The sequence below is a fragment of the Stegodyphus dumicola genome, chromosome 8, assembly GCF_044657685.1.
Source record: "Stegodyphus dumicola isolate Sdum_Otavi_A_Nest chromosome 8, ASM4465768v1".
Lineage (NCBI taxonomy): Eukaryota > Metazoa > Arthropoda > Arachnida > Araneae > Eresidae > Stegodyphus > Stegodyphus dumicola.
The window spans coordinates 89,835,405-89,863,394 of NC_140775.1; the positions used below are offsets into that span (position 1 = coordinate 89,835,405).

A 27,990-nucleotide genomic window follows, 5' to 3' on the forward strand; every position below is an offset into this window, starting at 1 on the left:
TGAATTTATACCATTTCGAAGCTTTTCAAGAAAAAGAATGCGTTTCAAATAAAATTTTCTTTTCAACGAAACATAACGGAAATGCTTATTTAAGCATTAAACGTTGAACCTCATGCCTTAAATAGAATACCGAATTATCTAGTATTTTGAGTAAATTAAATTTATTTCATATACTTTTACGAACTTTTAGTGCTTAATTAACCATACTAAAAACTTCTTGAAAGAGATGTAATAATTATAGCAGTTTAGCAATATTTATGAGTAATTACGCTTTAAATTTTAATAATAGTTTGTTTTAATTTCTATTGTATTTTCATCAGTTCGCCACAGTACTAGCCCTAAAAAGTACAAAATTAATCTTAAGTATGAGTCTAGTGGAGTTCGGCTGTTATTCTGCCGCTTGCCAAGAAACTGACGCAGAGTAAGTTTGAAGGAGCTACGGAGAGGTTTGGCTTTGCTCGATAAGTTGTTAAGAAAGCTATTAAGAAAGTCAGCTGTTGTGTTTTTGAGTTAGGATGTTGTAATCTATCGCAATCTCAGCAGAAAAGGTAAGTAGCCTGTTGTCGCAATCTTTAATGAGAAGTCAGCAGTAGGATTTAGTTTATCATTTTAAGTTTCTAACGCCATAAGACGTAGCTAATAAAATTGCTGTTATATTTTAAGTTTGAGTTCTTTCTAATATTTAATAACTAAACAGAACCAAGGGTGATAACTTGCCAAGTTACTGTTAACTTTTATAAATAGCTGTTAGGCGTAAGGGCAAATTTAGTTATTTAGCACCATAGAAACTGTAAGATATGAACTTACTTTTATTATTATATTGTAGGCTAGATATTAATACGAGCCCTTACTATAGTAAATCCCTTTTATATCCTTTCAAATGCTCAATAGAAATAAAGAAACATAAAATCAAAATTTTTAAAAAATGCACCGAAGTACACCAATGCAAGAACAACAAATTCAAAAAGAAGAAAAAAATAAAAACGCAATTCGTTATGCCGCTTGAAAAATTATATAATGTTGAACGCTTTAATATCAGTTATCGAAATTATGAATGTTAATTAGATAAAGAACAAGTCATTACTAATCTTAAAAGAAAACCAAACAAGAGCTACTCTTGTTGGCAGTCGCTAAAACTGTAAAGTCTCCATTCAAAGTACTAACTATAAAGGCATGGACAAGCATATAAATGATTAGATGGTTTACCGAGAAGTGTAGTAGCATCGATCTTATGACCTTTATGCAGCTGTTACCGAGTAATTTCTGTTACTTTTGTTAAACAATGACGATTTAATAATATATAAAAATGGTGTTTCATCGCAAATAATACATACCCACGCAATTTGGTAAACACATTAATCAGAATTACACCTGAATGTTTGTTTTGTGGGCTCGCTATTGGAGGGATTTTTTTTTTTTTGTTTCTAATTTAAACAAGCATATAGATCAAGAATACGTACACATCTAAAAGTATTTTTCGCGTTATATTGAAGTTCATGCATGATATGTATGATCCAAATCATTTTATTTTTGAGATAATGTGGATAGGTGTAATTTGTGCGAGAGGCACTTTTGATGTTTTATTTTTTTTCTAATTATACTTAAGAAATCGAACATTGGAGTACAAGAAGAACGAATGTATAATTTTAAAAACAAAGGCGAAAACTAAGGTAATGTCGTTTAACTTTTTCTGTCTTTCTTAGATAACTTTTAGGAATGCTTTAAATGTTTGGTCGAATGCCGACGGTTTAGGCTATCCATGGTCGGATGAACATGACTGCCGCCTTTCTTTTGCTGACAGCAATTTATCTGTTTGTAAATATACAGGTAACACTATCGTTTATGGTGGCTTACGTTTATAGGATTGCCACTGCATATCGTCGACGAGGCGTAGAATCTAAACTAACTCTGATATGCGACAAGATAAAAGTAAATTTTGATAATGAATAATGTGTTGAAAAATTAGCGTATATTATAATAAGCTTTGAAATGGCGTTGTGTAGAGTTGACAACAGAATATCATCGGCATAGATCGTACTGTCATAGAACTGACATAGCGAAGAATCGACATTGGCACAGGATCGACACGAGCATAGGATAGATATAGCAAAAGATCGACACCTAGTCAACATGTCACAGGATGGACAAAGCATAGAATAATAGACAAGGCATATTAGTTAGAAATGAAGCATAAGCAAATAGAAAAAAATTATTAAATATAATTAGGATATCCACATTGGATCGAACATCAGCGAAATAGGCATCAAGATACTATCGAAAGCAGATTTGAGCTGCCATGTCAATCATATGTCGGTAGAGAGGCAGTCAATCTTGTGTGTATTCTAACTTATCATTTTTAGTAGGTATCCAACAATTCGGCATTTACAGGGGTTGGAGCGAAGTCCAGCTATTAGTGTAACAGGTATATATATATATATATAGTATCGAACGACGGGCTCTTGCCTTTTCTCAGCACTGACCACTCCTAAGGCCGGAAGTGGTTACCTCCATGCCTTCTCCGGGATTCGAGCCCGGGCCCTTCGGTATCGCAGTCGGCTTCCCTAAGCCACTATACCGTCTGGGCGGCCTAGTGTAACAGGTATAGAATTTAAGAGAAACAGATAACTAGCTGTAGCTCTGGCCAATTCTGCTTATTACAGATAGTTCTTTTTATGGCATTTATATTACATACATGAAAAATTTATGCGGAATTTCTGAACGATGAATTTGGTATTTATGGCAAAGCGTTTGTAAGTTATAATAAAAATAATGCCTAAAAACTTAATAGAAATGTCATTATAATAAAAGTACATAGCTATTCGTTTCCGATGATGATGAATCTCTGTTAAGTGGAATTCTGAAAATCGAAACTCTACTGCTTATTCGCTAAAACAACTAATCACGACTTTAGATGCACGAAAAATTATTTCTTGCGAATTATGCATGTAATTATTTTTTATAAAAAGAAACCAGTGCGCATGTTTACGTCTTATCTATATTATACTTAAACATCTACGAAAACAAATTAATATTCCTTTTAATAACAATAACATATTCTTGTTCAAAGAACTTGCAATATCGAGTTTCGTTGTCTTGTTTTAGTTGTCTCGCAATCAGTTTCCAGTAGAGATAAAAATGGAACTGACGTCATCATACCAAAATGTTTGAAGTTCGTATTTCTTCTTTGTGCCATCTATCTGAATAAATCCTACAGGTAGAAAAGAATATTTATATTTTATCTCCAACTCAGTTTCAGCACTTCTTGTTAAAAATAGAGAATAATACATACGTCAGTATCAGAAAATCCAAAAAAATATGTTATTTTTATAGGCATCAATTATCCCATTCACATGAGAATCATTTCTTTAGGCTCATACACATACGTTTCTTTTATAGTTTAAAGAAAATACGGCGAAGAAAGAAGCTCAGATTAATCATTATAAATATTGCTATTATATTTTATCCACTGAATTTACTTACGGCTAAAATTTTATTATTAGTATTATTGCAATTCAATTCCCAATTAATCGGTGTAATACTAGGAACGACGTCCATGATTAACTGAAAACCACGTTCAGTACGAAGGCAGTTAAAAACGCGGAAAAAAGGAATAACACATTACTATTAATAATTTACTTGCATTTTCAAAACGTTTAATCTATAGAATAAGCTCATTTAGTTGCGTGAATATAACATAAAAAGAACTCTGAAAAACATGGGAATAAACGTAATTAGAAATGAAGTAATTAAATTATGTAAAACTAGCACATAATCTGATATCACTATTATTATCTCATAAACTTTCTTTCTTTTTTTTTTTTTTTTTTTCCTCTCTATAGACAGAATAACCTTAACATTTATTAGTCGTGTCCAGTTACAGTTAATCTGCAGTGTCCAGTTAATCTGCAGTCCAGCGAGTACAGAGCTGTGTTATTACTTCATTTTCTATTCCATTACTACTTCGCTAGCAATAAAATATAGATTTTATGAAACGCAAAACTGCATAATGCTTTTGGGAGCACCTACCTATAGCTCACACTTATATCTTTGTTAACAGATTCGTTCAATGTGAGCTTTCGAATATATATTCTCTACGAGATAAAGAATTTGAAAAATAATTCCTTCTCAAACAAAGTCTGGGAGTAGCTATAGAATGACTGCTCGAAAGATCTTTAAAATTATCAAATTTGTGTTTTTGAGAAAAAATGTATTAATTATTTTAAATTTAGAATTCAGGTGTTTTAAATTGAATCCTAAATTCAAAATTACCTACGTAAAGAAATATAAAACGAAATGACGTATGACTCCAAACAGCTGTTTTCGCTAAATAATAGCGTAATTTTTCTTTGAGCCACAAATTATTAACAAAAGAAATTCCACTCAAATAATTACAGAGATGCTTTCTCATATCGTATTTGGTTCAGTTAGTCTAGATTGAATTGCTCCAGTCACATAGTTGAGTCGAAATCACCGGAGCTGATGAATGGTTCCAGCCAATAAAGTACCTCTGCACTTGCAGAATGCTCTGAGTTCCTTCTGAGTAGGAGCTTCAGTCCTGGAAAGGCCGCGTCTGAGTCCCAATCATTTTTCTTCCCCTTTTTCTGTCTTAGGAACACAGAGCTTACTTAAGCCAATCAGCGGTGTTCCAATCTATTACTAATACTTGAAGAATTTATTTTTTCGCTGTACCCCTGCAGTATAATTTGCAACAGCATTTTATGTACACTTCAGGAGAAAATATGAAATTATAATTATGATTTAGTGTATCACAATTACATTTACAAATACAGAACAGCATAATTCCATGCCAATTACAAATACAGGTTATTTATTACAACCTTCAGTGTAGCAGTTCACTGCGAAGGAAACCACTTTTTGGCATCTGTACGCAGCAGGTAATACCGTAGATCCTATGTTCAAAGCTTTGTAGAGGCTCATTTCTTTTATATAACTAAGTTATTACAATTACACCACTTAACAACTGTTCAGCAGAAATATGCTTCCTAAATGAAAGTCACTAAATCTTCAGAGAAGATTAGAAAATGGTTTATTGATTAGGTAAGCAAGGAGATTATTTTTCTTGGAGGGATGTGTTAGTGGAAGATTTTCTCTAAGAGAAACAGTCTGTTATTTACTTTACATATCAGGAAAACTGAAAAAAGGGAAAGAAAAGAAAAAAAAAAAAAAAAAAAAGAAATATGCTGCCGAATCATTCATTGGGTTTGGTATCCGATTTGTTGGGAGTGGTACCGAAATACCACTATTCAGCCATCTTATCCTATCGGACATTGGTAGATTTGAAATGAACTAAGAATTTACATCTGAAAGCAACACTAAATGAAGGCCGAATTATTTCAGTTACCTGGATTAGTACCTTCATTTCCACATCAAATAAAAGCGAATTCCTTAATAAAATATTGAACATAAATTCTCATATTCATTAAAATCCCATTTCATCCTTACGAAAGATTTGTTATAAAATATTTATTTGTGCATTAAGATGCGAAAATGTTTTTGCATTAAAATGCAAAAATGTCGTGGGAAAGTAGATACCTTGAGTAAAAATTATCATGTTAGCTAGCTAACCGGGATAATGGTTAGCGACGCTGACTGCTTTACCGAAATGTCCGCATTCGAACCCAGGTAAAATCAGATAATTGTTAATGTATATTGTCTGTGTGGTATGTGGGCATTCAAAATATGAGGCGAGCCGAAAGTCCTCTCGAGAGGTTGATAATAGGGAAAGAGGGGATGGGAGACCCTCGGACCCGTTCCCCTGGGATGCTGTTCTTTTAAATTGGGGCAGAACTAAGCGAAGTGGTACTATCACCTGTATGGTGCTCAAGGCTTTTGCCAAAGAGGGGCGCAATATTGCACTCCTTGTCACGATAAACTTTGTCGCTTTGTTTTGACGTTATTGTCAGAAAAGTGATAAATAAGTCACAACCATAACAAAGTGTCATGTTAACTCAATAAACTTGTACAACAGAAGTTAATATCTAAAGAATCAAGTCTCTTATTAAAATTTTCGAGAAAAGGCTTTAAATTATGACTTGAGCTTTTAAGGCGTAAAATTGAAAAATTAGTTCATTTTCTTTATCTTTCACATATATTTAGAAAATTTTTTAAAAATCTTAATTTGTTTCAAGTATAATGAATGTATAATTAAATTTATTCCAAACATATAATTATATATTCATAACGAATTGCTCATTAGTAGGTCGGTGTGAGAATTATGATTATCGTGCATTGAATGGCACTGGAGTTATTTCTTACGGTTATCGGCATTAACGATTCAGATATCTATAAAAGTATTAGTTAGATACAAACATACATTTTTTTAAGACTTACTTCTTACTTAGGTTGCTTTTAAGTCCCGCAGTTTATTATTAAATGCAGAGTTTTATATATAAATCATGGACCTTATAGCATGGAATAACAGCATCTTTTGAAAATGGTAATTGACAGTTGGCATGATTGATAATGCAACTAAAGTAATAGGGTAACGCAATCTAACATAATTCAAACAATGAAAAACTAGAACTAGAAATCGAAGGTTTTCAACATTAGTAGAACCTAATTCTGCGCAGCATTCAAATTTACTGTGAAGATGGGAGTTTGAAATTTACCATACCATAAAAGTTATATTAACGCCACAAAAAAAAAAAAAAAAAAAAAAAAAGACAGTCAAAAGATATGAAAAAAACTCAACGTAACAAATTTAAAATACAGTTCCTTATCAGCATTTTTATTTTTTGAAGAATAATTTTCGATGTTCTAAATTAATTTTACAAATTTAAAACACTTTTTTTTTCGATTCCTTAGTGAAAACTTCTGTAACATTGAAAAAAATTATATTACATTCTGGAATTTATTTGGTTACCTATTATAAAGTATTTCTCTCGCCTTCTTAGTATACCTTCGTTGTGTAATGGCCAGCACACTTGGCGCGTATCGAGAGGTCCGAGGGCCGAGTCCCGGCGAGGTCATTGCTCATTTTTCACGTCTACTGCTTCGAAATAACCTAATATTTCTACACTACAAGCAAAAGGTTAATTTTCTGTTCTGCTTTATTTATCACTAAACCTAGTCACCTTGTTAAATTTCGTTCTCTAAGAAGGTTTATGCAATTTGTTCATGCATCTGTAAAGTTAACGCTCTTATTGTATTATAAGAACAGTCATCACTTTCATGGAAACCACTAAAATTTAAACATAAAAAACCGGCAGAATCTTTGAAAGATTTTCCTCGTATCGCAGGTTATTCCTAGCACCTTCATGCTCTAATGCGTCTACAGATACAAGTATTTCATAGAATAAGTAGCACATTATTGACTGTGACTTATCTCAAAGCATAATTATTAGTAAAATTATTTAACAGCATGCACTCATTCGGAAATTAAAAAGGTTGAAAAGACAAATTCATATGCTGTGATAAAAAACAGGTAAAAAGTCAGTTCGTAAACTGAAATTTAATGATATCATTTCAATGTGAAAATAAATTTTAATTAATTGTTAGAAAAATGTTTAAATTTTAGTAATATATCTTTATATTTATAAGCGGCTAAAGTGTGTGTCGCCGATAATTTATTGTTGCCACTCGGAAAAATGAGCGCGGAAATTAACGTTTCCGCAGTTTTTAATTAATATCTCGATCGATTAAAGTTGTACGAAAATGAGAACGATATCGATGGATTCGGAGAATTTTTTGGAATCTGAGGGTACGCGTCTCGAATTTCAACTCGGCGCCGTTCCGTAGATATTCGAGAAAGAAGAATTTGGCAAGTAGCCAAATCCTTCTAATAGGGAAAACCTAAGAAATAAAGTGGAAAATGGAAAGAAAGTGGGAAAAATTAGTTTTTAATTAATATCTCGGCTAATTAAAGTCCCCAAAAGACGCGAATGGTCAAAATGGTGTGCCACGAACCTGCGCAATCCAACAGTGTGCTTCGCTAGGCCCGGGAGCTAGTCGTTTCGGAGGAGATGATGTTACTTCACCCCATATATATATGGGGCTTAAGTGTCTGTTTGTCGCCGGTAGTTTATTGGTTGCTTTCGTAACTGTACTAGCCAATGGGGTGAAGTTGCCATGGCACAGGGTTGACGTTTCAATTTCCTGTAAAACTTGCCTTTGCTATGACCATCAATAAGTCTCAGGGCCAAACGCTTAAACGTGATGGCATTTTTTTTACCTGAGCCTGCATTTGGACACGGTTAACTTTATGTTGCCTGTTCAAGAGTTCGTGAAAGAACGGACGTAAAATTAAAAATAATGGATGGGCCTCTGCAAGGCGAGCTTAAAAGTGATATAAAGATCTACACAAGAAATGTTGTGTGCAAAGAGATCTTTGACATTTGAATTAACATTTTATTATTTAAATCACCTTTATTGATTGAGCTAGCGGTGGCTCTTAAGAAATGTACCGCAACCCCGTGGGGCAGTAAGCAAAGGGGCGTTCTCGCCGCCTGCCCTGGGTAATTCAGTTTATATTAGCAGACGCCTTTTCAAAAACTTGCACAAATTATTTTAATTACAATTTATAATATCCAGAACAGCGGTCATTTCGTATGACCGCCAGGCTTTCTAGTACATATATAAACGGCCTAAGTGTTTGTCGTCGATAGTTTATTGGCTGCTTGCGTAACTATAAATTGTTTTATTCCCTGTGCAGTGCAGCGCGTGACGAATATTATGAAAATGCTAAGCCTTAAAAATTAAAAATACAAGAGTACGTGCATTTAACATTTAATAAATAAATTTAACATCTGTATATAATAGATTCCGGAAATATGCAACCGGCAAAAATCGGCAACGATGAAAAAACAAATAAAATGAAATAAATAAATATCTTTATTATATGCGGCTTAAGTGTCTGTTTGTCGCCGATAGTTTATTGGTTACTTGCGTAACTGTACATGGTTGCCGTTTCAATTGAGACGTAGACAATTTTCTGTAAAAATTGCTTTTGCTATGGCCATTCATAAGTCTCAGGGCCAAACGCTTAAGCGTGTTGGCATTTTTTTTTATCTGAGCCTGCATTTGAACACGGTCAACTTTATGTTGCCTGTTCAAGAGTTCGTGAAAGAACGGACATAAAATTAAATATAATGGTCCTCTGCAAGGCGAGCTTAAAAATGATGGAAAGATCTACACAAGAAATATTGTGAACAAAGAGATCTTTGACATGTGAATTAACATTTTATTATTTAAATCACCTTTATTTATTGAGCTAGTGTTGGCTCTTAAGAAATGTACCGCCAGTGGTTTCCTTCACTGCACTCTACTTTAAGCAATTAAGCAAGTAGAAGGAGGAAACCCGGGGGGGGCAGTAAGTAAAGGGGCGTTCTCGCCGCCTGCCCTGGGTAATTTAGTTTGAATTAGCAGACATCTTTGCACAAATCATTTTAATTAAAATTTATAATATCTAGAACAGCGGTCATTTCGTATGACCGCCGGGCTTTCTAGTGCAAAATAAACTACTTGGAGTCACATGCTTCGGCAAAACTTGTTAAACATTATGTTTTTTTTTAACCTTTTTTTAAGTTGTAATTACGGTCATTGGAGTTGTAAGTCATTCCTTTATAATTATTTTGTACAGATGTACAGCTGTATTTAATTTCTGCTTCGGCGTATTTTCTCTTCTTATGAATGACTTAAATACAGAAACACTATAAACACCATGTACCGTTTTGAGGTTTACGTTTAGAGTCTTCTTTCCATGTAGAAGTAATGACTGACGGTGTCTCCCGATTAATAATATTGTTTATCTAATACGTAGAAATTTTAATACCATGCATTTTCCAATATTTTTTAATTATGGAACAGTAATATCTCTCTTCGGAAAGTGCAAAAACATACCCTGCCATCTACAGCTAGTTTGCATGCGATATTTTGAAAGAATAAATTTAAAAGAAGCAGACGATATTTTTTATGTTAAATACCCGAAATTTTTATTTTATTTTGTAATTATTTATTTTAACCAAAACATTTGGATTAATTCGTTATGGAAATTGTCCTAAAAATATGTAAACACCCTCTGTAATGAGATGACTTGCTAATAAGCATAAAACCCTCCAGCTGAAGATAAAATTAATTTGATTATTTCGAGTTTACTATGTAAGAAACTATGTTCGACTATGTAAGAAAAGGAATTATTTAAAAAAATTCAAGAATAAATATACCCTTTTTTTAACCTACTGTTTTCAAAGTGTTAATGTACTATTTCATGTTCACACCAAAGTGAAGCGAGGTTAAATATCCTAATGAAATTCAGGAAAATTTTAAAATATAGAAATTGAAGTATTCATTCTATCATAACATTCATAGTCGCTTTCCACCAGTAGTTGTGGAATTTTTTAATAAAATTCATTTTTAGGGAGCATCATTTTAAGTCCTATAATGCAGTTCACGATAAAAAATAATACATTTTTATAGCACTTTAATAGATTTAGTTCTACTAATTGTAGTAATCCTATAAAATTAGAGGACTTAGCTCAAAAGAAACACATGATAATATGAGTTTTACGTTCAATAACTTAAAATTTTTGTGAAAGCAGGAGCACTGTGTATAGTAGCATGAACGTAGTGTTTTTCCCTATTTTTGTTATTTTATACTTAAGAGTTTCAGCAGAAATGCCAAGATAAAAATTAGTTATTCATCAAAAATGAAATTATTAGCAAACGAGAAAAGGAACTGAAATACAATTTATTGTCAGATGTCGACAAACTGCCAATAACTTCTGAAAAAGCTTTGCATTTATTAGTTAAAGGGGCAAAAGGACTATTAATTTCGTTTTGGCATTTTACATCGATTCACGATAAGCGTTGTTTCACTTTTCAAATTGTTGCCACCAAATATTATCGCCCTGTATTATGTTTAAAGAAATTAAATAATGAAGAATCTGCATAAATGTATGTATGTTTCTCGCTTTGTGATAAAACAACGGTATCTAGAGCCATCAAAATTCGAATAACTTAATCATTTATAGAACATGGGCATGTGGAAGACCAAATTTGAAATTTGGAATTTGTTTTATTATCGATTTCATAAACTGTAAAACTTTAACGAATTTTTGATTAACAAACTCAAGGATTTCAAAGCGAGCAATGACAACACTCTACGGGGGGGGGGCGTTTTTTCTCTAGCGTGCGGAACCGTGTATCGGAAATTCTAAAGATATGCTTATTTAAAAATAATTTTGCGCCATTGCTATTGAACTTAATTTATGGTTTAAATGCAAAGAACATGGTATTTAATTAATAAAAGTAACACACAAAACGTTAAAAAACGCCCATTTGGACGTAATTTAAAATCTGAAACCGTTCAGATTTAAATTTTTTTATTTTTATTTATTTATTATTATTATTTATTTATTTTTTTTTTGCGTGTATGCATACTTCAAATGTACGACTCTCATTCTGATCATTCTGATAGCAGCTGCAACATTTTCTGTCAGTTAATGTTCTACCAAATTTTATCAAACGATCACAGAAACTTAGCATAATCCATAGTTAATATTCTATTTTATTTATAGTAGTATTTTGATACACAGATTTTTCTGGTCTTTTATTTGTCTAAAGAGCGTTTCTTACCAAATTAAATCTTGGTAAAATTATTGTGCCAGAGTTTTAAATTGAGGAGAGAACTTGATTGTCTGCAGAAACTTTTATAAGTTTACTTCTAAACTGCTTTCGATTCCGATTGAATTTCTTCTGATCAATGACGTCGGAATAGCTAGATGAGATCTTTCTAAATTATAATATTTGAATTTTTGAGAGTAATGATCGCTTTGGTTCTATTCAGTACTTTTAATTTATAACTTTAATATTTCTGTCCTTCTATAAATTTTCATTCTATAAATGCATTCTATAAATTACAAGACACACTGTGGTAACTGTAGCGTTTCGAGCACACTGCAGTAACTGCAATATTGTAAGAAATGTTTATTTTCGTTAACTCTATAACATTTTACTGGTGTTATCTCTAAGTTTAGTAAGTTTCACTCTAAGCTTTCAGAAAGTTCTAAAGTTTTCAATATTCTTGAAAACCATTCGTGGTTTTTTAAACATTCATAGTCTTTGGCTTATCATTCATTGACACATGGAAACAAATAAAAGCATTAGTTTTTATTTCATTTTACATGCCATTTCGGGAAAATTTATTATTGATGAGTTATTTTATTAAACGTATAGCTACTAAAATATTCAGTTGCTATACACTTTAGATTGTCTATAAAGATGACGATTTATTGTAAAATGTTTCATTTCTTTATTATTATATATTATAAAAAGCAGTATATTTTACTTCTGTTTTCGTACTTTGTTTTAAAAAAAATTATAAATTTATTTTTTATTTAAAATTATAATTTTTAACTTAAATAGATAAATTAGATTTAATTTTAGATTTTTAAATTTAGATAATGTATTTTTTAATGAAAAATTCATGAAAATTTCGTAAGTCTCTTCCTATGCTCAAAAGTTTATAGGTTTACTTGATCATTGACTTATAATCATTTCACAATTCTTTTAAAAATTAATGTAATTATACATTTCATTCTATGTGGTTATGTTTATCATAGTTTGACATATTTGCATAAGCTTCAGAGTTCCTATGTATTTCCAAACAAAATGGCATGTCTACTAATGCCAACTAAACATGCTTCACGGAATATTACTCAACACATTGGAGATTTCAGTTTTAAATTCATTCAACTTAAGTGGTGTTCCTTTTGAACAGCGACATAGACTATTTTTTTTTCAAATTTTGAACACATGCGATCTCTCCGTGAACCACAGATGTACCACACGGAGCTTACAGTAGTAGGTTAAATAAAATATTAAATATTACATGCATAAGTAAACCGAACAAATAAAAACAGAGAACTGTAGTCTGGACTCGCCAAAAACACATAAGTTCATTGGCAAGTCACATCGAACATTTTGAAATCCTTCTGCAAGCATAGTAAAAGCCATAATAATAGCAAGCATAATAAAAGCCGTAATAAAAAACATAGGCAATTGGCTAAGAAAACAGGTATCTCTTTCAGTCAATAGTTTGACATCAGAGATTTTTCACAGATCGATTCGATCTGTGAAACTATCAAGTCTCTTCTAATCCACTGATAAAGGAAACAAGCACGCTTCTGCCAATCTATCGACCTGAGAAAGGATTATAAGTCTCAGCTTATTTCCACCTATAAATCAAGGAAACAATCAATTCTCTACTAATCCATCTGTCGGAAAATTATGCTGTCAATCTATCGGTGTCGGAAACGATCAGTCTGTTCCAGACTTCGATGGCAAATCATAAGAGGAGGCTACCTCTCTAAAATTTGTAAATTCCATTCTTAATTAGCTGCTTGATATAGGTAGTTGGACTGGTGAACATGGCTCATACGAATGTAAGTAAGAGGTAGCAGATATAATAAGGAAAACCATGCAAAATGAAGGAAGTGAAAACAATCCTTTATACTGCTTTAAGTAATGTTTTATAAAATATTTTGTAGCGCGCAGTAGCAAACGTTCTAGTTCGTTTAAGAATATGTGTCGAAAAGGCTGGAGCTTGAATTGGGTTCTAAAATCTCGTTAAAGAAAATCTAGGAAAAAATATGTAATAACATTATTTTCAGCAAAACTAGTTAAAAATTTATAAAATTATAATGAGTTAAAAGTAATGAGTGCTGTGTTGAGTATCTTGTAGGAACTTAAAAGCTTAAATTAATAATTAAATATTTAAATTATGAAAAAAGGACATACGTTTATTCAATAACATACATAAAGAAACGCACAATTGTATATGGATTAAATGTATAACTTTATTTTTTAGCCTTACCAACGATGTTATCAATATAAACATGCACAAATAATTATTACCTTTAACTACTTTTCATGTCACTCTTTCCGAAGTAAATAGACAAAGTTTTAAGATTAAATAATAAAACTAAAAATTCTGTTTCACCGTGTTATGTTTCCGTTCTAGTCTCTTAAGGAAACGTAAAGAAGTCTTATTCTGCAGCACGTATCCACCTTAAACTTTATTGTGACAATGTTCTTGAATTTTCTGAATTATTCATGGCTCCTTAAGAGGAAATCGAAGTTTAGCTTCGAATTTTGATGCAAATACAAGCATTCAGTGCACGTGCTCAAGACATGTTCTTAAAAGCTTTTAGGAAATTGAAAAAGGTATGGAAATATATGAAAATTTAGTTTTCTCGCCATACAGTCGAATATAATTTCATCAGAAATCTGATAGTTAAGAATATTTTTAATTTAGACATTTCTCTAACGAGGTTGCAAACTGACGAGGTTACGAATTAATAACAAGTTACCAATAAATTATTTATAAAACTATTTCATCACTAATTTTAACAGTATTTTAAAGCTTAAAGTGTGTAGCTTTATTTCTTAAAATTTAAAATTTTGGAAGTACATGTTCTCTCTTATGAAACGTCATTTTTCATTTCCTTTTCTTTCTAAAAATTCGCTCTCTCTTTCAAACAACAACAACAACAAAAAAAAAAAAAAAAAAAAAAAAAAAAAAATCTGATGTGTACACCACATGACTTCCTTGTACGGAATTGAATTATACGCAGTTTTCATTCATTTCATTTAAACATATTGAATTAATAGCTAACGAATTTTAAGTTTAGTTGGACTGAGGTCTCTAAAGAGGTAAGTTATCTATATTAAATCTACTTCGTGGATAGCGCATAGACCACAATAGAATATATGCACTCTTTAAAGTTCACTATATTTATATACCATAGCGACACTTCCGCGCTAGGTAAAGTTAATGACATTACATCTCATTCATTTTATAACTCAGAGTGCACAAAAATTATATCATCTAAAGAATTACCACAAGTTCTATTCAAATACTATCATAAATCTAAAACGATATATAAAAGAAATTAAACAAATAAAATAGAAACAGTTTTTCGCAGACGATTCAGCGCCCCTTACCTAATGCGCATGCGCTACTGATTAATTCAGTTCCCACTTCGCGGTAAGGCAAAAATACGTATAAATTCAAAATATTTTCATTAAAATTTTGAAAGATATAGAAAAATCTAAAACACCAAGTACAGTTAAAACAATTAAAAAAACAATTTTTACAATTAAAATTACAGTTTCAACGCAAAAATAAGCTAATAAATTGAATGATAATTGCATAATGAATTAAGCATAATTTAATTCGAAGTTTCAAATGTAAACAAACATGGCGACCATAGTAATCACAAATTAGGCTTAGCCGCACTTAAAAAACTTTTAAATTGTTTATAATTTCGATAATTTCACAATTATTTCATGCAGGTTAACTAAAGGCATAAAAATCTTAAACAGAACAACATAATTCAGTCATTTTTAAACCAAAAAAATGCACGATTTACAAACATATAAGAATAAAGAATCTGAGATCATTGAGCCGAGTAACAGAGTGGATATATATATACATATCAAATATTGTATGATCTTAAATTCACTTAGTGCGAAATCGAGTTATTCTACTACTTGCGCAATTGCTGCAAAGTAAGTTAATAATATTACTAAAGAAAAATTGATTATATTATCTCCTAAGATTAATTTTAGTAGAATTATCTTAAAAGAGTGAATCCATACATAGTAAGTTCAATTTCGAAAATTGTTTTAAAGTAACTTGAATGTAAATTGTTAAAAATGTTTAACGGGGACTTGAATTAAATCATGAATAACAAAATTTCAATTGTAAAAAGAAATAAATTAAAAGCAAGTAATTAAATTAAATGCAAATAATCATTGCCATTGATCGGAAATTAGTTAACTTTTCAAGGGGAACAAACCAACCCCCGTTCAATGAACAATAATTAAGAAATAAATACGAAGGTGTTTCGTCCTTTACTCGAGTAATAAGGCGATGCCAAACCGGCAATTCAAGCTAGGCCAAAAGAGCAGACGTTAAATACTCACTCTTAAATCATTTAACTGATAAGGATATGATAATTTGTTCCTAAACCTGAGAAGGCGGTATAAGTTGGATGACTATCAGTTGAAGGATTTGTACATAGTGTAATTACAAAGCTGTATATAATGTAAAAAGCTAATTGTCTTCAGACTTATGCTGTTACTAAAAAAATGGGCCTATTTCATAATCTTTAGTCTGTCAAATAGCTCTTTGACAGTGAAAATTCCTTTTTTTTCTTTTCCTAATTTCTTCCTCGTTACGACACGACAATTAACCAGAAATTAATTAATTTCCATTCACTAGTATTTTCAAAAAATTTTAACAGACGGTTTCACTCAAATAAAAACTCTACAGCATACGTCCCTCAAGAATTCCTAGTCCCTCCCACTACCATAAATTTCTTCACACAAGTCTTACCGACTGATATAATTCAAAGCCCCGCTGCCAATAAAGAATTTCGGAAACACAACCCTTCTGAGTAAGACGCGAAAAAAACACTTTGCCCACTTCCCACTAGAAAGAACGTAAGTTAATTAATGCTTTTTCTGGCCTTTTATATCTTCATGTACATTTCCTTTTCTTATTATATATTTTTTAAATTTAAATTTTTGTTTTTTATTTTTTGATTTGTTTTTGCAAAGATTGCATTATCTATGCTATTAATATCTCTTATATTTTGTAATTTTCTAATGTTTATTTCAATTACTTTGAGTTCTAATTCATAATGCCAATTTCCAATGTTTAATTTTTACAAATAGTTTTGAATTAAAATGCATAAACACGAGGGTGTCGGGGGACAATTACTCGAGTAATATCAATTTAACTGCAGAAATTGCTTTTCACTCAAAATTTAATTATCTAAAGTGCTTAATCGGAATGAGATCTTTGGTGCTCTGCATTGGTTCTTGATCCCTTCTATTCACGGAAATATTTGGCCTAGCTTGAATTGCCGGTTTGGCATCGCCTTATTGCTTGAGTAAAGGACAAAACACCTTCGTATTTATTACTTAATTATTGTTCATTGAACGGGGGTTGGTTCGATCAATGGCAATGATTACTTGCATTTAATTTAATTACTTGCTTTTAATTTATTTCTTTTTACAATTGAAACTTTGTTATTCATGATTTAATACAAGTCCCCGTTAAACATTTTTAACAATTTACATTCAAGTTACTTTAAAACAATTTTCGAAATTGAACTTACTAACTATGGATTCACTCTTTTAAGATAATTCTACTAAAATTAATCTTAGGAGATAATATAATCAATTTTTCTTTAGTAAATAAATTATATATATATATATATAAATTGATATATATATGTATATATATATATATATATACATATATTTATATACTTTTGATGCCGCCGATTGCAACCAAAATACGAGGTGCACATCTACATGTTATAGCGTACAAAATTTCAACGTTCTGAGGCTAGTCGTTTTTGAGTTATGCGAGATATGTACGTACGCACAGACGCCACGAAAAATTCTCTTCAGAATTCATTTTAAATCAGTTTTATAATTTTTTTGGGGAGTCTTATTTTGTCCTTACGTACGGATGCCACGCAAAAACATCGTTAAATTGCATTCGATAGGAGTCAAAATGGATATTTTCGTTGAGATATGATGCCTGAAATTTTTCGAGATTACAATACTTCCTTTTTACTTCCTACAAAGAAATGAAAAAGCAATTTTACTTGTATTATTATAGCCAATATCTCCCAATTTAAAGTCAATTACATAAGTGAAAAACAAATTTAACTAGGATGCAAATGTATTAACAGTTTCATATTCCATATTTCGATTCTTATTTATATCTCAAAAAGGTCTTTGGTCAGATATTTTGGACAGTTAGGTTAGCGTTATATTTGTTACTCACTTATATATGTTATTCACTTATACTCACTTATATATGTCAATATTTTACCTTGATAATTATGAAATTTAAAAGATTTTAAATTTATATTGCATTTATAATTGAGTCCTCGTGCATAACAATTCTCAAAATATATCTATTCAACGGAAAATAATTTAACTTTTGAATTTTTAAGTTTGTTCTTTTAAACCGCCTAACAAACTGAGCAGCTCAAATGACAAAGCGCCCTTTTATTAATTTAGAATTTTTATTTTATGTAAGTTATAGGAGCGTTAGTTCAGAAGGGCTATCAGTCTCGAAACAGCACTTTGCGTCGATTCACTCTAAACGGCGTAGCACTTTTTTAATTGTTGGCACCAAATATTATTGCCCCGTATATATTTCATTTCTTTGGTTACGACCCTCTTTAGCGACCTCTTAAGTGGTGCGCTTCTCGGCCAAGGGCATTCATTATGTTAAAAGAAATTACATAATGAAGAATCTTCATGAATGTATGTATGTTTCTCTTATTGTGATTAAAGCGTCGGCACCTAGACCAATCAAATTTGAATAATGTAATTCTCCACCCGAACACGGCATCTTGAAGCCCGAATATTGAATTTAGAATTTGTTTTATTATCTAATTCATATGCTGTAAAACTTTAACGAATTTTTATTAACAAACTCAACAACATCAAAACGAGCAATTTATATCCCTAGCGAGCGAGACTGTCTATCGGAAACTTCTAAAGATATGCTGTTTTTAAATATTTTGTGAATTTTTTGTGGAAACATGGTATTTAATAAATAAAGGTAACACACAAAACGTAACATTAAGAAAAGCCCCTTTGGGCGTAATATAAAATCTGAAAGCTTTCAGATTTTTCTTAGATTTATAATAATATATTTAACTGATATACGAGTAAAGATTCACTCATTGTTATTGTGATTACTGAAAAATACTTCTAATATCAAGTATTTTAAAACCTCGCACAGAATCATTTGTCTTTAATTTGTTTGCTAACTTTATGAAATATTTTAAAATTTCTAATACTTTTATTTTATCTTAATTCTTTTTGAAGTGGATTTTTCCCTTTCAGGCTTTATATTTAAATGAAAATTTGCTGATAAGACTCAGTCTCTGAAACTACTTCCACGATATAAGGAAGTTGAAGGATAGGATGAAATCATACAATTTCAAAATACGCATGTTAATAAAAATAGCATCAAAACGTTATATATCAAATTAAGTACTTCACACTTTTATTTATATATTTCTGAGAGACTGGCTGTTTAAAGATTTGTAAAATTAAAATGCGTGCATTCAAAAGAATTTTGTTATAAATAATAAAATGAATAAATTTGATAAACTATCACTTACTTCACTTTCGAAATCACCAGCAAGATGATCATACATAATTTAACTACTGAATAGAGAAGTCTATTTTTAGATTTTATAAACTAAAACATTGCTTTTAGCATGCATAAACACAAAACTGTATGTGTTTATGAAGCTCAAAACATTTTATTCATTTATGGGCATGTTTTTAATTTGTTCAATTATTCGATTTCTGCATTTTGAAGGAACAATTAAAAACCTGCACTTAACTGAGAACGGCACCAGTAAGAGTAAAGTTTGTTTTACAATTACTATTATTACCTGTACTAAAAATTGCGTTTCGATATTATCAGTGGTATCTTTACTTAAAAAGGATCTTTATTTAAAAAAGTAGCAATATAATGAACAGTGTGAAAAATTAATTATAAAACGTTTTGAAAAAAGACAACGAAAAACGGTGAAATATTGCTAAAACCTATAGTCGAAAATTTTTGGAAAGAGAAATTGTTAACAATAGATTCATAAACTATAGATAAAAATTTAATGTGTATGCTAGGAAATTTTAACGAACTTAACTGCTGTATAAGACAAAGCAGAAGATTCTTGGAAATGGAAGCCTGGAACAGAAGATTTTTTGATTACATTTTCTTAAAAGAGTATCTCCTCTAAATTATAAACGAACAATCATTTTCCAGGAAAATTAATGTGTAAATCATGAACATTATTTATAAATAGATAAGAAGCGAAATAAATACATTACAGAATGATAAATATTTATCGATATTTAATCCAGTTTCGAATCATTAGTTTAAATTTAGCCTAAAATCTTCGTGTAACCAAAAGCATCTTTTTTGTAAGTTCAGAATGTGATCACAATTATTATAACAATAAGTAACTTTTATATTTTTGGAATGCATTTTATAGAAGTCAGTAAATAATATAATAGAAGTGAGTAAATAGTGCATAGAGTGAATAAAAAGTGCAGTTAACTTAATTTATGAAAAAAGGTTTTCTGAAGTTAGAAATTGAGTGAGAATGTGCTGAATATTGTACTTATATTCATATAATTTTATATATGGCAACCCGATATAAAAGAATATTCTTTTACTCAAATAAGATTACTTAATTATTAGGTTTTCGAGGTCGAAACATTGTTCGTTTTTCATTTCTTTATCAAACCAACACCAAATAAATCTAATTATTATATAAGTGATCCCGGTTAAAAATACCCAATGATCTAACTTTCCTTTAACGATCATACTTTTCCTGCTGACCGTCGAAAATAAACGAATACCTGGCTATATGATCTTAATCGAGAAAAATAAAGAAAGAATTGATTTGTTTGTGAAGACGAAAGTGGCATTGTCAGTCAAGGCACGTTTCAAGATGAAAGGCGAAGCAGTTCAAGGTACGAATACTATTGTTTATTCCGGTCACAGAACAAGAAAAAGTTCTAATTTCATCCATTGTGTCCGTCATTAACGGGATGGACAGTTGTATTGCTTTTTGGTTAATCCACGTCATTCATGGTTGCTAGATATAAGGACATTGTCCTGGCGTAGAAAAAAGATTCAAGTTCTTTCTTAAAAATTAGAGAGTAACAGTGAAGGTAGCGTGTTTTGAAAAATAAGAGTTATATCAAATACTGTTGAAAAGCCTGCCAGGTGTTATATGTACAGTAGTTCAGTCCGTAGTATTATCTTTGATTTATAAAAATAGATGTTTCAGTTCTAGTTTCAAAGCTTTTGAGAGATGATATAATCAACTTAACGATTTAACAGAGATGTCATTCGTGATTAGCTCAAAATCTCAAAATATAGAAAAGAGGAAGGACTTTATTATAATTAACAGAAAAATACTATTAATAATTTACCTCTATTTTCCAGTCCACTTGGTTGCTCAAATTAAGTCAGTATTTAGAAGAAGACAAGCATAAAAGACACACCAAAAGTAGTGGAAGAACAAACATTATTAGAAATGAATAAACTAATTTAAAAATGGCATAAAAGAACAATATTTACAATAAAACTTGAACAAGTTTTACTTAAACTAGGAAAATTTGAATAAGTGTCATCAAGTTGAAACTTGGGTAAAACTTGATTAGAACTACTTATTGTTTTCTTGTTCTGTGTCTGCATATTTCGCTTTACGTGCAGTTAAATTACGTACTGTTCGGATAAAACATCTCCGAAATACTATGACCTTATCTACACTCTCATGTAATTTTTCATTTTTATTTTCAATAAACACGTTTGTTTTACGCTGAAGGTTTGTGAGAGTGACATTTCCGTTGTATCCCAATAAATAAACTTAAATCTTTTAAAATAGAGCTCAGATAATGTGTAAGTCGGTTAATGCACTTCCTTTAATTGGGAGTAATAGGTGCATAATCACTGAACGACTATAGGTGCATAATCAAATTCTAACGAGTTTCGCTTTACCTAAAATTAATCTACAGATCAATGTTGATTTACACAGAACTGAATCTTTATAAACACAATTTAATTAAAAAATATCGTTAAATTGAAAATGTGTCTTACATACATCCAAACTACAGCACATGAAATCATAGCCTGCACATTTAAACATAAAAATGTTACGAAAATTTGTATTATAGAACTAAAACAACAAAAAAGGAAGTTTGCAGACAGAAATTTTGGAAAGTTTACTATTACGTCACTTGGAGTCAAACAAGAGATTATCGAAAACTGATTCGATTTCATAGCAGTTACGCAGCAGAACATGACAGCAACGACTTTATTCCTTACAAATGTATACAACTGCATAAAATTATTTAACAAAAAGTACGTAGTAAATAGGTGATGTAATTCACTGCACCAAAAATAACAAATACGATGATTGTACCATTCACGTACACAGCCATACACCCCTATAATCATTTATGGTAACTGCATGTGTTTGAAGTATATACTAATTTATGGTATTCTTTAATAATGCATGTACAGCAGTACCACCTAACTCTGTAATAACAGAGCCAATTAGAGTATATGCTGACTCTATAGGTGTCTCAGTACATTTGATTTAGAAATGCAGCTTGAAACAATAATAATTACCTACACATAATTTATTTAGATATATATCTATTTTCTCGCAATAAAAATTAATTTAAAATTGTTAAGAGAATTTTGTAGAAATCGAAGAGAAAAAAATTAAATAATGGCCCTAGAAATCGTTAATTCACTGTGAACCACACGGCATCTTATTGATTATCAATTGCAGACAATGATCTCTGTGATCGAATATATTGGAATTCCTCTTAAGTGTTATTTTTGGTGGCCCTTTCAATAGTAATTTTCATTGAGATGAATTTTTTTTTTTGAAAAATTAAAATAAAAACATAGTCCAAAAATATGTATTATCTATGAATGAAGTTCAAAATTATTAAATGAAAATAATTTTAACGTTTCATTAATTTTTAAGGAATAGTCATAAGGTAGTCTTTTAGTTTAATAAAATTAATAAATGAAACATATTACAAGGTCTTTTTGTTGCTGCTAATTTATAGTTCGATATTATCCCCATGTATCAGGTTAATAACTTTTATTTTGCTACTGCGAGAAAATTTAATTTCTCGCGCTTTCTGACACTGAATGTTTTCCAAAGGAAAAGAGAAAAAAAATTAAAAACTTTTTATGATATATTTCATCTGACAAAGTATTTTTTATTTTTATTGTATGCACTTTCTGACTCAAAATTAAAAGATACTGAAATGATTTTTAATTAAATAAAGATTTAAAAAATAAAATTTGATGATTTTAGGAGTAAATATTAATTTTTGATTTATCTGTCATATTTCCTTAAATTTTCAAGAGATCGAATTGGATATGAAACACAAAAAAGAAATTTTTTACAAGATAAGTTTTTGTAAATAGCAAAATAGTAACTTCAAAGCTTTATATTACAGAATTCTGTAACTGGAATCATGTTCTAAAAATTAGCAAAAACGTTATTGAGTTCTTAATTTAGGTTATGAAAAACCGTTGTGTTTTGTTTAGGTTTTATTACTTTGTAATACATTTTTCTATTGTTCTTTATTTATCCTTGCTCAATCATAAATAAAAATATTAGAAAATATTAGCATTCCTTAAAACGTACATATTTTAAGCCACATTTCAGACAAATTTACTCACAATGACATTAGTTACGGAAACCTTATCTTTCTTTATGTATAACACAAATATTTTTTGTATTATTTGGTTTAGATAATCCTCTTCGAAAGCGTCTTTCCATACGCAAATAGTTTCAAAAGTCGTGTTCCAATTTGTAATAAGTTGTTCACTAAAAACATATTTTCCGCCACAAATCCATTTGAACCATATGCAAACGACAAATAAAAAAAATTGTTCTTCAAAGACAAATTCCTACGCATGCAGCTTAACTGCAATTTTTATTCTTATAGGCATTTCTAAAGAGAATGAAATTCATAGATGTTATGACTTTCCTGTTACCAATATCAGAATAAGTCCCATCATGGCAGCAGGAGAGCAGAATTGCGTCTGTCTTTGACATGGGCCTTGCCCAACTCCGTTCTAATTTTCAGAGTGAACTTCTGGCGCACCATACAGCAATGTATATTGAGTCCTTTCATGCCGCAAATACACTTTACACTTACAAACATTCATGACTTCTCTGGGACTCGAATTCAAGACCATTTATATGGTAACCAGCCCTATCAACCATAATGCCGAGCAGGAAGACGAAATTCATAAATTAATAAATTATTGCCTGTAGAGAGATTTTGCGATCAAATCATCATAAAATATTCAAATCCTGACCAAATACGCTTAATTTATTCTATCTATATACTTTGTTGAAAGTAAATAATCACTATTTTCTGGTCTTTATGGAGGAGATGACCAAATTTCATGTCAGTAAGTATTTTGCTGTTTAAAAATCAATGTATTAAGTAATTTATTTTTACCTGTAAAAAATCAAATATTTATTTATTTGTTTGTTTCTTTCGATTAGGGTTATTACATTTTAAAATCATAGAGTGAAATCGAAAGAAACCATAGCTGCCTTTAAAATAATGGATTCATCAATGATCGAATGGTAAGATGAGTCAAAGCTGGTAATTGGACCAGCATTCAGATTTTGAAGAATTCACAAGGTTCTTCACTAAGGTATTCGTCCTCTGTTAGGTAAGTAGCTGTAGAGTGTTTTGCCTTAGTCCAAATAATCCTAATCCAAAATCTTTAAAATAATGCAAAAGCTTTAAATTCGACGAAAGTATAATATATTAATTTTAAAAAATATAATCAATTACTTTTCTTTGCTCCAAATGTGTACCCACTTTATTAAGCTGGATAGGGAAGTTTGAGTGAACAGTGGAGAAACAGGGAAATGTGGATTGCAATGCATTATTTGACTATAAAAAGCACATTAAGCTTGTATCTGACTAAGGTGTATTTTAGTAGAGATCTTTTTTAAGGGATGCTAGCTCGTATTCTCATTGTGCATGAAGGAAAACACGAAAATAAGAGTACCCATGCCCTATCCGTTCTCCGAGATTTGAATCTCTATAATATATATATAATATATATAAGTTTAAATAAATAGTGAGCTTGCCTTTATCCTTGCTTAAAGAATAATAGCTTACTATTTTCACACAAAACTAATATCACAAAAGCATCCTAACACATCTCACCTAACTTTAAATCATTTAACAATTCTAAATACAATCTAGATTATTTCCTGTGTACGTCGGAACTGTACACATTTTTAGTGTCATTCAGTAAGATTTTGGGTATATGTCATTGAGACAGGGAGTCGCCAATGTATTTGTCTTTTCTACGGTTCCGATGACCAACATAAACAAAACAAAACAAAACAACAAAACAAAAAATTACTGCTGAAGTAACAATTAACCCAAAATGGAATTATTTGAGTTTTCTTTTATTCTTTTATCAATTAGCATCCACAGCGCATTAAAAATTGTTTTGAAACTGTTGTATGCACAAAAACTGAATACTGAATACTTAAAAACTGAATAACTGATTACTGAAGAAAGGGATCATAGTTTGGCGATATTTTATTCATATCATTGCATATCCTTCCTATCATTGGATTAAACAAAAATAATTATTTCTTAGAAGTCAGCGAGCCAAAGAGCAGCAGCCTGATCATGCCTTCTTTAAAGTATCATAAGTAATATGGTTATTAAATCATGACTCAAAAACTTATGACTGTGTATCAAGAAGGGATTTGAAATTTGATCGGATTTGAAAGCGCTGCTTAAAATTTGTTCAAAAGTTTTTCATTTCTTAACATGAAAGCCCTAAGGAAAATATTAAAGAAATAATCCAAAGGCCATTTATTTAGGATAACAGTGCTAACATTCCAAAATATTTTCAAGGTTTTGAATTACAAAATTAAGCAAGCACAGAATAGAAAGGCAGAATCAATGTTCGGTAAGTAAATATAAAACTATTAATTTTACATTCCTCTAGTCTAGATTTTAACATCCTGGTTCTTCCGAAATGCTATGTTTTAAGTTATTTACTTGTGAAATTTAAAAATCGAAAGAATATTAATAACATTCAAGAGTTTTTCTCTGGATTTGTTGTATTTTACATTTTACGAAACGTAAGTAACAAATGGATTGTTCTATAACGAGTTAACGGGAGTTTATATTCACAGTCCTTATTTGTATAGCTTAAGAAACTGTATGTTAGAATTATCTTACGATAGGCATTAAATAAGTTATATAAATAGGTTGATTAAAGAGATTAATAACAATAAAAGAAAAATTATTGCAACGCCATCTTCGGGACATAACAGACTCGGAAGTAATGATTGTAGGTTAAGGTTTTTATAAACTTTCGATTAACGGACTGGGGTTATAATTATTATCTTAAGTTAAAAATTGTAAAAGACCTCAAGCAAATGTACTTCTAGATGCCATATGGATCATTTTAGCGGATTAATGCAAAAAGAATCGTTTTCAGACAGTAAATGAAGATACAAAGTTTTATTGCCTTTACTATCTAAATTTAGCCACAACTAAAGATACAATTTTGCTCCCATTTTTATCATTTTCTTAATTTTATGTCGTGTCTTAATATGACTTATTTTTCGCAAGGATATTATACATTATATATTAAATAATGCAGTTAAATCTCTTATTTTTACTTTATAATGATTTTTCTTGCAAATATCTGTAACTACACCAGAAGTTTCACTTAGTACATTAGAAAGGTTTAAAAAAAGGCCTTAAGATTAGTTACCGTATAAGGTATTTCTCCCACATTCGCGGTGTAGCCTTCGTGGTGTAGTGGTCTGCACGCTCAGCGCGCGATTGAGAGGTCCGCGGTTCGATTCCCGGCGAAGGCGTTGCTAATTTGTCATCTCTCTGGATTCGAAAAAAAAAAAAAAATCCTAATGTCTCTACAACCGGAGTTGTAAAATCCACCACAGTAGCCTTCATGCTTCACTTAAGAAATAACAGTGGACTACGTAGTAACGTAGAAAGAAATTTTATTATAGGAGAAACGGTTAACAGTTAATGATCCTTTTTTTTTAAATATTATCAATTTTACCCAAGACGTCCGAAAATGTAACATGCTATTATAATAGAAAACATTTAATGCTAGAAAATAATTTGAATCACAAAAATATGTTCAAAATATTTCAAATTATAGAAATCCTTTAGCGTTTATAGTGTCTGTATTAGTCTATGTAAAGAATTAAAAAACAATATTGAGCCAGAAACCTTGAGGGCTCTGACGCAAGTCAAATTAATTCTGAATATTCAAAGAATTAATAGATTTATAGCTATGATTTGCCTATTAACGGTATAAGATATTTCTACCGCCTTCTTAGCATGCCTTCGTAATGTAGTGGTCAGCATGCTCGGAGCGTATTCTAGAGGCCCGTGGTTCGAATCTTGGCGAGGGCATTGCTCATTTTTCCTTTCTCCCGCTTGGAAATAATCTAATGTCTCTACAGTGGCTCCCGAACTAAAAAAAAGGTGGTGGATGCTGATTCTCCACCACAGGATTTGCTGACTCGGTCCCCTAATCCCCCGTCGCCCTTTAAAAGGAAGAGTATATAAGGTATTTCTCCCGCCTTCTTAGCATGCCTTCGTGGTCAGCAAGCTCGGCTCGTATTCGAGAGATCCGTGGTTCGAATCCCGGCGAGGGCATTGCTCATTTTCATCCCTCTTCATGTCTCTACAGATGATTCCCAATCTTATTATATATATATAACATTCTATTGGAAATTTAAGAACAATAAAAGTTAATAATGTAGAGATGGATTGCTTTAAAACAAAAAAGTGCGCAATTTTGATCACAAATCCAATGAAACAGAATTCAAGGGCTCATGTTAAATTTGTTGTTTCCATTGAATCGAATGAACTTCTTGAATTTCCATAAACATAAAGAGAGTGACAAAAAATATTTGCTTTTCAGGAGCCCTTGGATACTATGGACTCTATCGGAACGAACAGGATGATCAGCTTGCAAAGAAAAATACTCAATTGATTCAAACCAACATTACTGAAACAGTTTTCTTTACAATTAAGTTGCTTTCAAGCAATTTCTGTCTTTAAAAAATAATAATATTTCAGCATCAAATGAAAAATTTAATTTTGATTGAAGCATACGTCCTCAATTCGTCTCGTCTAAACATGTAAAGACTCTCTGTAACCATGACTGCCTTGTCTTGTTTCTCTTTCGCTTCAAAAGTTCCACAATCATTTTGACAATTAATGGACTTTTATAAAATAAATAGACCTTAAGTACACGTCAATTTCGCTCATTATTGATAGTTAGGTTGTCTCTTTAATAATGAAGTTTATTAATTCAACAGCATTTTCAAATGTATAAGC

The 27,990-nt window shown here is 30.9% G+C and overlaps 1 protein-coding gene and 1 long non-coding RNA gene across 4 annotated transcripts in view; one reads left to right on the forward strand and one right to left on the reverse strand.

Moving 5' to 3' along the window:
• The window catches only part of LOC118183821 (uncharacterized), a 92,344-nt gene that overhangs the window by 59,425 nt on the left and 4,929 nt on the right, over nucleotides 1-27,990 (reverse strand). The gene's annotated exons all lie outside the window — the stretch shown is intronic.
• On the forward strand, nucleotides 422-27,986 carry LOC118183823 (uncharacterized). Its single transcript, XR_004757294.2, has 3 exons — nucleotides 422-548; nucleotides 24,129-24,301; nucleotides 27,572-27,986. It is a non-coding gene; the product is annotated as an uncharacterized LOC118183823 (long non-coding RNA).